Below are 15,947 nucleotides of genomic sequence, written 5' to 3'. Positions count from 1 at the left end.
AAATATCTTTGACTCTTTTTTTATGTCTTATAATATTTATATTTGTACTTATGTGTTGTATTGCTGTTAAGTAACTTTCTTGCACTGAGGTCTGTTTGTTGCAAATATCTTTGACTCTTTTTTTATGTCTTATAATGTTTATATTTGTATTTATGTCTTGTATTGCTGGTAAGTAACTTTCTTGCACTGAGGTCTGTTTATTGCGAATATCTTTGAGTTGTTTTTATGTCTTATAATGTTTATGTCTGTATGTATGTCTTCAATTGCTGTTAAGTAACTTTCTTGCACTGAGGTCTGTTTGTTGCAAATATCTTTGACTCTTTTTTTATGTCTTATAATGTTTATATTTGTACTCATGTCTTGTATTGCTGGTAAGTAACTTTCCTGCACTGAGGTCTGTTTGTTGCAAATATCTTTGTCTTCTTTGTATGTCTTCTAATGTTTATGTGTGTATTTATGTCTTGTAATGATTATGTGTGTATGTATGTCTTGTATTGCTGGTAAGTAACTTTCTTGCACTGAGGTCTGTTTGTTGCAAATATCTTTGACCTGTTTTTATGTCTTATAATGTTTATATTTGTACTTATGTCTTGTATTGCTGGTAAGTAACTTTCTTGCACTGAGGTCTGTTTATTGCGAATATCTTTGACTTGTTTTTATGTCTTTCAATGTTTATGTGTGTATGTATGTCTTCAATTGCTCTTAAGTAACTTTCTTGCACTGAGGTCTGTTTGTTGCAAATACCTTTGACCTGTTTTTATGTCTTATAATGTTTATATTTGTACTTATGTCTTCAATTGCTGTTAAGTAACTTTCTTGCACTGAGGTCTGTTTGTTGCAAATATCTTTGACTTGCTTTTATGTCTTATAATGTTTATGTGTGTATTTATGTCTGGTATTGCTGTTAAATGTGTATTTATGTCTTGTATTGCTGTTAAGTAACTTTCTTGCACTGAGGTCTGTTTGTTGCAAATATCTTTGACTTGTTTTTATGTCTTATAATGTTTATATTTGTACTTATATCTTGTATTGCTGGTAAGTAACTTTCTTGCACTGAGGTCTGTTTGTTGCAAATATCTTTGACCTTTTTTTATGTCTTCTAATGTTTATGTCTGTATGTATGTCTTCAATTGCTGTTAACTAACTTTCTTGCACTGAGGTCTGTTTGTTGCAAATATCTTTGACTTGTTTTTATGTTTTATAATGTTTATGTGTGTATTTATGTCTTGTATTGCTGGTAAGTAACTTTCTTGCACTGAGGTCTGTTTGTTGCAAATATCTTTGCCTCTTTTTTATGTCTTATAATGTTTATATTTGTACTTATGTCTTGTATTGCTGGTAAGTAACTTTCTTGCACTAAGGTCTGTTTATTGCAAATATCTTTGACCTGTTTTTATGTCTTGTAATGTTTATATTTGTACTTATGTCTTGTATTGCTGGTAAGTGACTTTCTTGCACTTAGGTCTGTTTATTGCAAATATCTTTGACCTGTTTTTTTGTCTTATAATGTTTATGTGTGTATTTATGTCTTCAATTGCTGGTAAGTAACTTTCTTGCACTGAGGTCTGTTTGTCGCAAATATCTTTGCCTTGTTTTTATGTCTTATAATGTTTATGTCTGTATGTATTTCTTCAATTGCTGTTAAGTAACTTTCTTGCACTTAGGTCTGTTTATTGCAAATATCTTTGACCTGTTTTTATGTCTTATAATGTTTATATTTGTACTTATGTCTTGTATTGCTGGTAAGTAACTTTCTTGCACTGAGGTCTGTTTATTGCGAATATCTTTGACTTGTTTTTATGTCTTTTAATGTTTATGTGTGTATGTATGTCTTCAATTGCTCTTAAGTAACTTTCTTGCACTGAGGTCTGTTTGTTGCAAATATCTTTGACTTGTTTTTATGTCTTCTAATGTTTATGTGTGTATTTATGTCTTGTAATGATTATGTGTGTATGTATGTCTTGGATTGCCGGTAAGTAACTTTCTTGCACTGAGGTCTGTGTATTGCAAATATCTTTGACCTGTTTTTATGTCTTATAATGTTTATATTTGTATTTATGTCTTGTATTGCTGGTAAGTAACTTTCTTGCGCTGAGGTCTGTTTGTTGGAAATATCTTTGACTTGCTTTTATGTCTTATAATGTTTATGTGTGTATTTATGTCTTGTATTGCTGGTAAGTAACTTTCCTGCACTGAGGTCTGTTTGTTGCAAATATCTTTGACTTCTTTTTATGTCTTCTAATGTTTATGTGTGTATTTATGTCTTGTAATGATTATGTGTGTATGTATGTCTTGTATTGCTGGTAAGTAACTTTCTTGCACTGAGGTCTGTTTGTTGCAAATATCTTTGACCTGTTTTTATGTCTTATAATGTTTATATTTGTACTTATGTCTTCAATTGCTCTTAAGTAACTTTCTTGCACTGAGGTCTGTTTATTGCAAATATCTTTGACTTGTTTTTATGTCTTATAATGTTTATATTTGTACTTATGTCTTCAATTGCTCTTAAGTAACTTTCTTGCACTGAGGTCTGTTTGTTGCAAATATCTTTGACCTGTTTTTATGTCTTATAATGTTTATATTTGTACTTATGTCTTCAATTGCTGTTAAGTAACTTTCTTGCACTGAGGTCTGTTTATTGCAAATATCTTTGACTTGTTTTTATGTCTTATAATGTTTATGTCTGTATGTATGTCTTCAATTGCTGTTAAGTAACTTTCTTGCACTGAGGTCTGTTTGTTGCAAATATCTTTGACTTGTTTTTATGTCTTATAATGTTTATATTTGTACTTATGTCTTCAATTGCTGTTAAGTAACTTTCTTGCACTGAGGTCTGTTTATTGCAAATATCTTTGACTTGTTTTTATGTCTTATAATGTTTATGTCTGTATGTATGTCTTCAATTGCTGTTAAGTAACTTTCTTGCACTGAGGTCTGTTTGTTGCAAATATCCTTGACTTGCTTTTATGTCTTATAATGTTTATGTCTGTATGTATGTCTTCAATTGCTGGTAAGTAACTTTCTTGCACTGAGGTCTGTTTATTGCAAATATCCTTGACTTGCTTTTATGTCTTATAATGTTTATGTCTGTATGTATGTCTTCAATTGCTGGTAAGTAACTTTCTTGCACTGAGGTCTGTTTGTTGCAAATATCTTTGACTTGCTTTTATGTCTTATAATGTTTATGTGTGTATTTATGTCTGGTATTGCTGTTAAATGTGTATTTATGTCTTGTATTGCTGGTAAGTAACTTTCTTGCACTGAGGTCTGTTCATTGCGAATATCTTTGACTTGTTTTTATGTCTTATAATGTTTATGTCTGTATGTATGTCTTCAATTGCTGTTAAGTAACTTTCTTGCACTGAGGTCTGTTTGTTGCAAATATCTTTGACTTGTTTTTATGTCTTATAATGTTTATGTGTGTATTTATGTCTGGTATTGCTGTTAAATGTGTATTTATGTCTTGTATTGCTGGTAAGTAACTTTCTTGCACTGAGGTCTGTTCATTGCGAATATCTTTGACTTGTTTTTATGTCTTTTAATGTTTATGTCTGTATTTATGTCTTCAATTGCTGGTAAGTAACTTTCTTGCACTGAGGTCTGTTCATTGCGAATATCTTTGACTTGTTTTTATGTCTTTTAATGTTTATGTCTGTATTTATGTCTTCAATTGCTGGTAAGTAACTTTCTTGCACTGAGGTCTGTTTGTTGCAAATATCTTTGACTTGTTTTTATGTCTTATAATGTTTATGTGTGTATTTATGTCTTGTATTGCTGGTAAGTAACTTTCTTGCACTGAGGTCTGTTTGTTGCAAATATCTTTGACCTGTTTTTATGTCTTTCAATGTTTATGTGTGTATTTATGTCTTCAATTGCTGGTAAGTAACTTTCTTGCACTGAGGTCTTTTTGTCGCAAATATCTTTGACCTGTTTTTATGTCTTATAATGTTTATGTCTGTATGTATTTCTTCAATTGCTGTTAAGTAACTTTCTTGCACTGAGGTCTGTTTGTTGCAAATATCTTTGACCTGTTTTTATGTCTTATAATGTTTATATTTGTACTTATGTCTTGCATTGCTCGTGAGTAACTTTCTTGCACTGAGGTCTGTTTATTGCAAATATCTTTGACTCTTTTTTTATGTCTTATAATATTTATATTTGTACTTATGTGTTGTATTGCTGTTAAGTAACTTTCTTGCACTGAGGTCTGTTTGTTGCAAATATCTTTGACTCTTTTTTTATGTCTTATAATGTTTATATTTGTATTTATGTCTTGTATTGCTGTTAAGTAACTTTCTTGCACTGAGGTCTGTTTATTGCGAATATCTTTGACCTGTTTTTATGTCTTATAATGTTTATGTCTGTATGTATGTCTTCAATTGCTGTTAAGTAACTTTCTTGCACTGAGGTCTGTTTGTTGCAAATATCTTTGACCTGTTTTTATGTCTTATAATGTTTATGTCTGTATGTATGTCTTCAATTGCTGTTAAGTAACTTTCTTGCACTGAGGTCTGTTTGTTGCAAATATCTTTGACTTGTTTTTATGTCTTATAATGTTTATGTCTGTATGTATGTCTTCAATTGCTGTTAAGTAACTTTCTTGCACTGAGGTCTGTTTGTTGCAAATATCTTTGACCTGTTTTTATGTCTTATAATGTTTATGTGTGTATTTATGTCTTGTATTGCTGTTAAGTAACTTTCTTGCACTGAGGTCTGTTTGTTGCAAATATCTTTGACCTGTTTTTATGTCTTATAATGTTTATATTTGTACTTATGTGTTGTATTGCTGGTAAGTAACTTTCTTGCACTGAGGTCTGTTTGTTGCAAATATCTTTGACTTGTTTTTATGTCTTATAATGTTTATGTCTGTATGTATGTCTTCAATTGCTGTTAAGTAACTTTCTTGCACTGAGGTCTGTTTGTTGCAAATATCTTTGACCTGTTTTTATGTCTTATAATGTTTATATTTGTACTTATGTGTTGCATTGCTGTTAAGTAACTTTCTTGCACTGAGGTCTGTTTGTTGCAAATATCTTTGACTTGTTTTTATGTCTTATAATGTTTATGTCTGTATGTATGTCTTCAATTGCTGTTAAGTAACTTTCTTGCACTGAGGTCTGTTTATTGCAAATATCTTTGACTTGTTTTTATGTCTTATATTGTTTATGTCTGTATGTATGTCTTGTATTGCTGGTAAGTAACTCTCTTGCACTGAGGTCTGTTTGTTTCAAATATCTTTGACTTGTTTTTATGTCTTATAATGTTTATGTCTGTATGTATGTCTTCAATTGCTGTTAAGTAACTTTCTTGCACTGAGGTCTGTTTGTTGCAAATATCTTTGACTTGTTTTTATGTCTTATAATGTTTATGTCTGTATGTATGTCTTCAATTGCTGTTAAGTAACTTTCTTGCACTGAGGTCTGTTTGTTGCAAATATCTTTGACCTGTTTTTATGTCTTATAATGTTTATATTTGTACTTATGTGTTGCATTGCTGGTAAGTAACTTTCTTGCACTTAGGTCTGTTTATTGCAAATATCTTTGACTTGTTTTTATGTCTTATAATGTTTATGTCTGTATGTATGTCTTGTATTGCTGGTAAGTAACTTTCTTGCACTTAGGTCTGTTTATTGCAAATATCTTTGACTTGTTTTTATGTCTTATAATGTTTATGTCTGTATGTATGTCTTGTATTGCTGGTAAGTAACTTTCTTGCACTTAGGTCTGTTTATTGCAAATATCTTTGCCTCTTTTTTATGTCTTATAATGTTTATGTGTGTATGTATGTCTTCAATTCCTGTTAAGTAACTTTCTTGCACTGAGGTCTGTTTGTTGCAAATATCTTTGACTTGTTTTCATGTCTTATAATGTTTATGTCTGTATGTATGTCTTCAATTGCTGTTAAGTAACTTTCTTGCACTGAGGTCTGTTTGTTGCAAATATCTTTGACTTGCTTTTATGTCTTATAATGTTTATGTGTGTATTTATGTCTGGTATTGCTGTTAAATGTGTATTTATGTCTTGTATTGCTGTTAAGTAACTTTCTTGCACTGAGGTCTGTTTGTTGCAAATATCTTTGACTTGCTTTTATGTCTTATAATGTTTATGTGTGTATTTATGTCTGGTATTGCTGTTAAATGTGTATTTATGTCTTCAATTGCTGTTAAGTAACTTTCTTGCACTGAGGTCTGTTTGTTGCAAATATCTTTGACCTGTTTTTATGTCTTATAATGTTTATATTTGTACTTATGTCTTGTATTGCTGGTAAGTACCTTTCTTGCACTTAGGTCTGTTTATTGCAAATATCTTTGACCTGTTTTTATGTCTTATAATGTTTATATTTGTACTTATGTGTTGCATTGCTGGTAAGTAACTCTCTTGCACTAAGGTCTGTTTGTTGCAAATATCTTTGACCTGTTTTTATGTCTTATAATGTTTATATTTGTACTTATGTGTTGCATTGCTGGTAAGTAACTTTCTTGCACTTAGGTCTGTTTATTGCAAATATCTTTGACCTGTTTTTATGTCTTATAATGTTTATATTTGTACTTATGTGTTGTATTGCTGGTAAGTAACTTTCTTGCACTGAGGTCTGTTTGTTGCAAATATCTTTGACTTGTTTTTATGTCTTATATTGTTTATGTCTGTATGTATGTCTTGTATTGCTGGTAAGTAACTTTCTTGCACTTAGGTCTGTTTATTGCAAATATCTTTGACCTGTTTTTATGTCTTATAATGTTTATATTTGTACTTATGTGTTGTATTGCTGGTAAGTAACTTTCTTGCACTGAGGTCTGTTTGTTGCAAATATCTTTGACCTGTTTTTATGTCTTATAATGTTTATATTTGTACTTATGTGTTGCATTGCTGGTAAGTAACTCTCTTGCACTAAGGTCTGTTTGTTGCAAATATCTTTGACCTGTTTTTATGTCTTATAATGTTTATATTTGTACTTATGTGTTGTATTGCTGGTAAGTAACTTTCTTGCACTGAGGTCTGTTTGTTGCAAATATCTTTGACTTGTTTTTATGTCTTATAATGTTTATGTCTGTATGTATGTCTTCAATTGCTGTTAAGTAACTTTCTTGCACTGAGGTCTGTTTGTTGCAAATATCTTTGACCTGTTTTTATGTCTTATAATGTTTATATTTGTACTTATGTGTTGCATTGCTGGTAAGTAACTTTCTTGCACTGAGGTCTGTTTGTTGCAAATATCTTTGACTTGTTTTTATGTCTTATAATGTTTATGTCTGTATGTATGTCTTCAATTGCTGTTAACTAACTTTCTTGCACTGAGGTCTGTTTGTTGCAAATATCTTTGACTTGTTTTTATCTCTTATAATGTTTATGTCTGTATGTATGTCTTCAATTGCTGTTAAGTAACTTTCTTGCACTGAGGTCTGTTTGTTGCAAATATCTTTGACTTGTTTTTATCTCTTATAATGTTTATGTCTGTATGTATGTCTTCAATTGCTGTTAAGTAACTTTCTTGCACTGAGGTCTGTTTGTTGCAAATATCTTTGACCTGTTTTTATGTCTTATAATGTTTATATTTGTACTTATGTGTTGCATTGCTGGTAAGTAACTCTCTTGCACTAAGGTCTGTTTGTTGCAAATATCTTTGACCTGTTTTTATGTCTTATAATGTTTATATTTGTACTTATGTGTTGCATTGCTGGTAAGTAACTCTCTTGCACTGAGGTCTGTTTGTTGCAAATATCTTTGACCCTTTTTTTATGTCTTATAATGTTTATATTTGTACTTATGTGTTGCATTGCTGGTAAGTAACTCTCTTGCACTGAGGTCTGTTTGTTGCAAATATCTTTGACTTGTTTTTATGTCTTATAATGTTTATGTCTGTATGTATGTCTTCAATTGCTGTTAAGTAACTTTCTTGCACTGAGGTCTGTTTGTTGCAAATATCTTTGACCCTTTTTTTATGTCTTATAATGTTTATATTTGTACTTATGTGTTGCATTGCTGGTAAGTAACTCTCTTGCACTAAGGTCTGTTTGTTGCAAATATCTTTGACTTGTTTTTATGTCTTATAATGTTTATGTCTGTATGTATGTCTTCAATTGCTGTTAAGTAACTTTCTTGCACTGAGGTCTGTTTGTTGCAAATATCTTTGACCTGTTTTTATGTCTTATAATGTTTATATTTGTACTTATGTGTTGCATTGCTGGTAAGTAACTTTCTTGCACTTAGGTCTGTTTATTGCAAATATCTTTGACCTGTTTTTATGTCTTATAATGTTTATATTTGTACTTATGTGTTGTATTGCTGGTAAGTAACTTTCTTGCACTGAGGTCTGTTTGTTGCAAATATCTTTGACTATTTTTATGTCTTATAATGTTTATGTCTGTATGTATGTCTTCAATTGCTGTTAAGTAACTTTCTTGCACTGAGGTCTGTTTGTTGCAAATATCTTTGCCTTGTTTTTATGTCTTATATTGTTTATGTCTGTATGTATGTCTTCAATTGCTGTTAAGTAACTTTCTTGCACTGAGGTCTGTTTGTTGCAAATATCTTTGACCTGTTTTTATGTCTTATAATGTTTATATTTGTACTTATGTGTTGCATTGCTGGTAAGTAACTTTCTTGCACTTAGGTCTGTTTATTGCAAATATCTTTGACCTGTTTTTATGTCTTATAATGTTTATATTTGTACTTATGTCTTGTATTGCTGGTAAGTAACTTTCTTGCACTTAGGTCTGTTTGTTGCAAATATCTTTGCCTCTTTTTTATGTCTTATAATGTTTATGTCTGTATGTATGTCTTGTATTGCTGGTAAGTAACTTTCTTGCACTGAGGTCTGTTTGTTGCAAATATCTTTGACCTGTTTTTATGTCTTATAATGTTTATATTTGTACTTATGTGTTGCATTGGTGGTAAGTAACTCTCTTGCACTGAGGTCTGTTTGTTGTAAATATCTTTGACTTGCTTTTATGTCTTATAATGTTTATGTGTGTATTTATGTCTGGTATTGCTGTTAAATGTGTATTTATGTCTTGTATTGCTGGTAAGTAACTTTCTTGCACTGAGGTCTGTTTATTGCGAATATCTTTGACTTGTTTTTATGTCTTTCAATGTTTATGTGTGTATGTATGTCTTCAATTGCTCTTAAGTAACTTTCTTGCACTGAGGTCTGTTTATTGCAAATATCTTTGACTTGTTTTTATGTCTTATAATGTTTATGTGTGTATTTATGTCTTGTATTGCTAATTGTTAGGAACCCTAACTTTATTTATTTTTTTAATAGTAAGATGTATGTATGTATGTGTGTGTGTGTGTGTGTGTGTGTGTGTATGTATGTATGTGTGTGTGTGTGTATATGTCTGTCTGTGTGTGTGTGTGTGTGTGTGTGTGTGTGTGTCTGTCTGTGTGTGTGTGTGTCTGTTTATTGTCCACAGATCAGGTTTGAAGTGTCTGTGTGGTGCAGCTGGTCTGGTCTGTCTCTGTACAGTCGAGGCTGCACCCACCCATAAAACGGTGGAGGCTCACCAGGACATGCACACCTCACAAGTTCCCGGCTCTCTCGGCTCGGTTGAAGACGGGTTTCTTGGAGAAGGGGAGGGCAGTGAGGCACAGTCCCCCGTCCCCCGACGCCCCTCGCGATGCCCCTCCTTCTTCGACTAACCCTCTGCAGAGGAGCCGTGAGAGCCAGGAACTTGTGAGTTTTGTATGTCCACTCAGGCATCCTTCATACCTGGTCTGTAGGAAGTTCCTGTCAGAAGGAGGATGGACAGTGAACATTTTAAGCCCACTCGGCAGCGACAGATGGCCACCCCTTCCTGAGCCTGGTTCTGTCGGAGGTTTCTCCCTGTTAAAAGGGAGTTTTTCCTCCCCACCGTCGCCAAGTGCTTGCTCATAGGGGATTTTTTGGGCTTTTTTTCTTAAAACCAACCGCTGATAAGTTCACTGGCATCAAGTTTAGGACTCTGCAAATATTTAAATGGATAATTCGTCATCAAGTGAGGAATGATCCATTTAAATCATATTTGAGAGTCACATATATTTGTATATAAATATGATTTGTTGGACAATAAGGCAAATCACAGACTAATTTGGACAATTGGGAAAAATTAAATAAATAAAAAAAATTGGATAAAATGCATGTGTCATTGTTTCATATTGATTTCAAATAACATACCATTTGATTTCAACATATTTTTGTTACACTTGCAGTGGTGTTATTTTGTTATGATCCTGTTCCTTTTAAATATAAATATAAATCATCTAAATAGAAATGGAAAACTAGAAAGATTAAAAATATAGCTTTACTAATCTGAAAGTTATTTGTCATTGGATCCATCATTCCCACAGTGGAAACACATTATTTCATATTATGTTCAATTCAGTAGTTAAAAGCATAAAATTTAATAATGTCTATTTTTAGTTTACTTTGTTAATAAACACATTTTTTAGTATTTTAGAAACACTAACATCATACATATCCAAATATGAAGCAATGTTTTAACTCCCATTTACATACAGACCTGTGGCCAACTTTACAAACCATTTTGAATTTTTCCAGCTGAGGCGTTCAAAATAGATATACTTTTGATTGTCACAGTGTTATTTGGGCAGCTGCCTGCCTAATATAACATAACATCACCACAATATTTTACATTAAATGAGGAAATGTATCTTTGTTTCCTCAGCTAAGACTGCTTGGCTGCTGTAGCTTGTGTTTACATGTATGTTGAGAGTGACATCTGATTTAAAAGCAAGAAGCAAAAGCCACTGAGCACCATCAGTCAGCACAGAGGCAATGCTACAAATTTAAGGAACGAAGGTCAATTCTTTGTGTGTGTACATGCACAGAGCACATGTGCACACGGTTGTGCAGATTAACTCACAGATGTATATGACAACTCACGTTTGTGGCATTAACATTGTTTTCCAATCTTAAATGTAATACATACATTTCCGTCATTGGCCATAATTCTTGCAAGGAAGGGACTCAAAGGTCACAAGTTATTAAATAAAATTAATTAAACACACCATTAAAAGAAGTTCACTATTCACTCCTTAAACGTCATAGCTAGCAGCAGTTATTTATATCTATGAAAGAGAGAGCTTAATTGTTTGATTAAGCTTGATTGGAATGTCAGCTCCACACTATGGCTGGTTGATTAAATAAGTTGGGGGAGCAAAAGTAAAATGAGCTACTTGTGGGATACTATTTAACTTGGCTTGGGTTGGGTAAGCTGCTCATTTTATGCTCATTTTACTTTTCAGATGGTGTCAAGCCTGGCAGTTTGGTGTAATTGTTAGCCTAGTAATTCATAGTAATATATTTCTCACACACAACCTCAACCTCTGCCTCTCCATGTGAGCAGAGACGCAGCAGCATCTTGTTTCTACAGGAAGCCTGATTAAAATGTTAGGCATTTATACGGTGTACAAGATTAAAGAATATAAAACTGATATTACTAAACCTGATTTCCTTCCATCTATTTTCTGCTGCTTATCTGAGTCCGGTCATGATGCCCAGACGTCCCCCTCCCCAGCCACCTACTCCTGCTCTTCCTGGAGAACAGTGAGCCGCCACTCTGGTGCCTTTCGGTGTAAACGAGTAGCTTTCCAAATAACTCAGCTCTTCATCGTGTTTCTAAGGCAGAGGTCAGACATCCTTCAGAAGATGCTCATTTGTGTCAGATTTTAGTCATAGGTAAAGGTATGACTGTAGACTGACGGGTAAATCAACAGGGATCAATACCCTGCTCCTCTTTTTTCCAATACAAGTTCCTCTATCAAATCATTTTTTGACACTTGAGTCAGCAGTCCAAGCAGAGATGTCCAGAAGTTCCTTTTCCCACTTAAGTGGTATTTATGGTCACACAAATGCGTCTGACAACAGACAGGCAGCGAATACTGGGATACCACGGCGAGCCGGCCGAGATACATAATGTGTCCAGTGTGTGTTTGGTCTGCCCTTACCAGCTCGTCTAGGAGACATTCTGGAGGCCTCCTATTTCAGATGCCAGTCAAACCACCTACACTGGCTCCTTTCCTTTCTGTGAATGATCGCAGTTGAGGAGGAGAAGCTATGCTGTCCCCTGGTATGGTCTCCCCAAGGCAACTGGTTCTTGATGAGGGGCCAAACTTAAGTACAATTCAAAAGACCAAAGTTACTAGCCTGGGACCAGTACTGGGGAGGTTTCTTTGTTTTCCAGAACAGCTAATAGCTGTGCCCCATGAGTTCAGCTTAAAATATCCACACAGGTACTTCGTCCTCCCTCGGGTGGGCAGAGAGCTTTGTGGTCCAGGTTGTGGTCCAGTCCCCGGCTGCTTTAGCTGGCTTTAGAAAAAACCTGAAATTAGAATTAAAACTGTTTGTACCTTCACCTGTGTTACTTACAGTGATATGTTATGTAATTTGTTAACTGTCTCTTTAAGCTTTCAGCAGCTGGAGAGTTAAAAATAGTCTGTGTGAAAATAGGCAGGCGGTGAACTCGAGCCTGTGATACGTTTTTAATGTCAGGCTGTGACCACAAACACCAGCGTGGTCATCAGCATTCAGATCAGCTGATAGTAACCAGAAACGGCTTTATGGTCATTCTCTTAATTGTTATTGGCGTTTTCTTTTATTTGACTTGTTTAAAATAATAAAAAGCTGATTTGGGTTCATTTTATAAGCAAATCACATAACTTAATACAACAGAAATAAACTGACAGAGTAATGGAAAATAAAAAATTATAAATGTGGCCCAAAGCTACACGGATCACTGGCCACAATTCATTCAGCTGGAGGTCTTTTTTTTTTCAAAGTTAATTTTAAATAGAAATAAATGTGGGCAAGAAATTTAAACTAAATAGGGAGCAAGCCTGAACCCTAAAGGCTTTACTAAGTGTTAATTATGCAGGTTTAGACATGGGCTGATTTGTAAGCTTGTGATAAACCTTAAATAAGTATATATGTATATTTTTGTCTGTTCCCTTGAAACGCATGCAGGTTCTGCAGGAGTTTCAACAGCAGCTGTTTGTGCAGAAGAACATGGCGTTCCAGCAAGCACCAGACTTCATGTTCCAGCCTGTCGACTCAGATACGGTAAATACTGATGTTTTTCTCTTTTTATTCATTATTAAATGCATAAAATATCACATGCGATTGCTTTTAGTGATTATTGGGGAAAATAAACTCGTATTTATTATGCATGGAATGAAATCCCCAACCTTAAAAATTTAGAACTTAACATGATTTCTCTAAAATGTTCAAGTAAAACTTGAAGAATAATTTTTGAAACTATTAAAATCCAAATCTCAAAGTGTTTGGGTTGCTTTTAATACAAATTTTGTAGCATAAAATAAGGTTCGTGTTTGACTAATTTAGTTGGCAGGAGGTGTTAATCAGTTTACCGGAAAATCAATTTCTACAGAAAAGTGAAGTGAAATGTGGATCCTTCAGGTTTGAACTGCACAGGTTGGAAACCACAGGTAAAATGCTGTAATGAACACAGATCAGAGGAGATTGTTGAGAAGTGGAACAAAGCTCAACAGATGACAGATTAATTTGTTTAGACAACAATCAATACAAAATCAGACGAGTGGAACAAGCAGCTCACGGGCATCCTGAAAGCTGAGCTGGCCGTGGCCACAAAAGCCCGGACTGGACTCGGCTCAGGACCTTGATGCTCAAAGCGGCTTTAGGCAGAGCAGATCCACCTTTTTGGTCCAGAGTTAAACATCTCAACAATACCAGATGCAGAAAAGATTTTTTTTTTTTTAGACATTCATGATCACTGGAGTATGAAGCTTGAGAAGCTGGGTGATGACCTTTCCTCTAAATTGATACACAAGCAGGAAAAAATGTTCTAATTTTCTAAAAAATTGTAAGTAACAGACAAAGTAGCTCCATTGTTTGAGTGTCAATAATCTGTCTGCACTGAAATAAACAACTAATTTAAATAGATTTTAATCACAAAAGTGCTGCACACACATTATGGAACAGTCTGGGTAAGAAGTCAAAGCAGGAAACATAATAAGTCCTGCGTGATTGGTCTTTATCTTTGTTAGTCTGAACTATGAGCCTGAAGGCAGAACAGTGAACTTTGTACTGTACTCCTTTCCCTGCACAGGAACTTAGATTATTTCCCATTTTTAGTTTTTATTTACAGATGTGTCGTCCTGCTTCAAGTCCTCCACCATAATCCCTGTCCCCAAGAAACCTAGGATCACTGGACTAAATGACTACAGACCCGTGGCTCTGACATCTGTGGTCATGAAGTCATTTGAGCACCTAGTTCTCTCCCATCTCAAGACCCTCACGGCCCCCCTCCTGGACCCCCTGCAGTTTGCATACAGAGCCAACAGGTCTGTAGACGACGCCATCAACATGGCCCTACACTTCATCCTGCAGCATCTGGACTCCCCAGGAACCTACGCCAGGATCCTGTTTGTGGACTTCAGCTCTGCCTTCAACACCATCCTTCCAGACCATCTCCGAGGCAAGCTTTCCCAGATGAATGTGCCTGATCCCATCTGCCGGTGGATCACTGACTTCCTGACGGACAGGAAGCAGCACGTGAGGCTGGGGAAGAATGTCTCGGACTCCCGGACCATCAGCACCGGCTCCCCTCAGGGCTGTGTTCTTTCTCCTCTGCTCTTCTCCCTGTACACCAACTGCTGCACCTCCACCCACCAATCTGTCAAGCTAATCAAGTTTGCAGATGACACCACCGTTATCGGACTCATCTCGGACGGGGATGAGTCTGCCTACAGGAGGGAGGTTGAACGTCTGGTGTCCTGGTGCAGCCACAACAACCTGGTGCTGAATGCCCAGAAGACAGTGGAGATTATTGTGGACTTCAGGAAGCACACAGCTCCACTCCCCCCCATCATCCTGACTGACACCCCCATCACCTCTGTGGACTCGTTCCGCTTCCTGGGTACCACCATCACCCAGGACCTGAAGTGGGAGCCCACCATCACTTCCGTCATTAAGAAAGCCCAGCAGAGGATGTACTTCCTGAGGCAGCTGAAGAAATTCAACCTGCCAACACGGACGATGATGCAATTCTACACTGCAATCATCGAATCCATCCTCACCTCCTCCATCACCGTGTGGTACGCTGGAGCCACTATCAGGGACAAACAGAGACTGCAGCGTGTTGTGCGCTCTGCTGAGAAGGTGATTGGCTGCAGACTCCCATCTCTGCAGGACCTGTACACCTCCAGGACACTGCGGCGTGCAGCTCGGATCTCAGCTGACCCTTCTCACCCTGGACACAGTCTGTTTGACCTGCTCCCCTCAGGCAGGAGGCTCCGGTCCATTCGCACCAAAACCTCTCGCCATAAGAACAGTTTCTTCCCCTCTGCTGTCGGACACATGAACAATAACCGTATGACTGTTCCCACCACTAACACATGACCCTACGCTGTGTCACTGCATCATTCCATGTTTGGCACTGATCACCACCTGCACTCATGTATATATCATGTATATATCTATCTACTTAGCACTTTTAATTCTTATTCTTATTTTTATATTTTTATGACAGTATGTTTGCACTGAAGCACCGCAGCAATTTCCTAATGTTGTAAACCTGCTCAACATTTGGCAATAAAACCCTTTCTGATTTCTGATTCTGATTCTCATTTCCTCACCGTGGGACTATTTCCAGCTCGTGTTTGTTCCGACTTTATCAGACTGTTTATCTTCCTAAATAAATGCACAACCTCCACTTTTAATTAAATATTTGGATTGGACGTGGATCTTTAACATGTCACCAGGTGAAGGACTGGTGACATCCTTCAGAAGATGCTCATTTGTGTCAGATTTTAGTCATAGGTAAAGTTATGACTGTAGACTGACGGGTAAATCAACAGGGATCAATACCCTGCTCCTCTTTTTTCCAATACAAGTTCCTCTATCAAATCATTTTTTGACACTTGAGTCAGCAGTCCAAGCAGAGATGACCAGAAGTTCCTTTTCCCACTTAA

The sequence above is a fragment of the Rhamphochromis longiceps genome, linkage group LG6 (assembly GCF_057381845.1).
Source record: "Rhamphochromis longiceps isolate RC_006_pf linkage group LG6, R_longiceps_female_GT1.1, whole genome shotgun sequence".
Lineage (NCBI taxonomy): Eukaryota > Metazoa > Chordata > Actinopteri > Cichliformes > Cichlidae > Rhamphochromis > Rhamphochromis longiceps.
Note: the sequence above shows the minus strand (reverse complement) of the source record.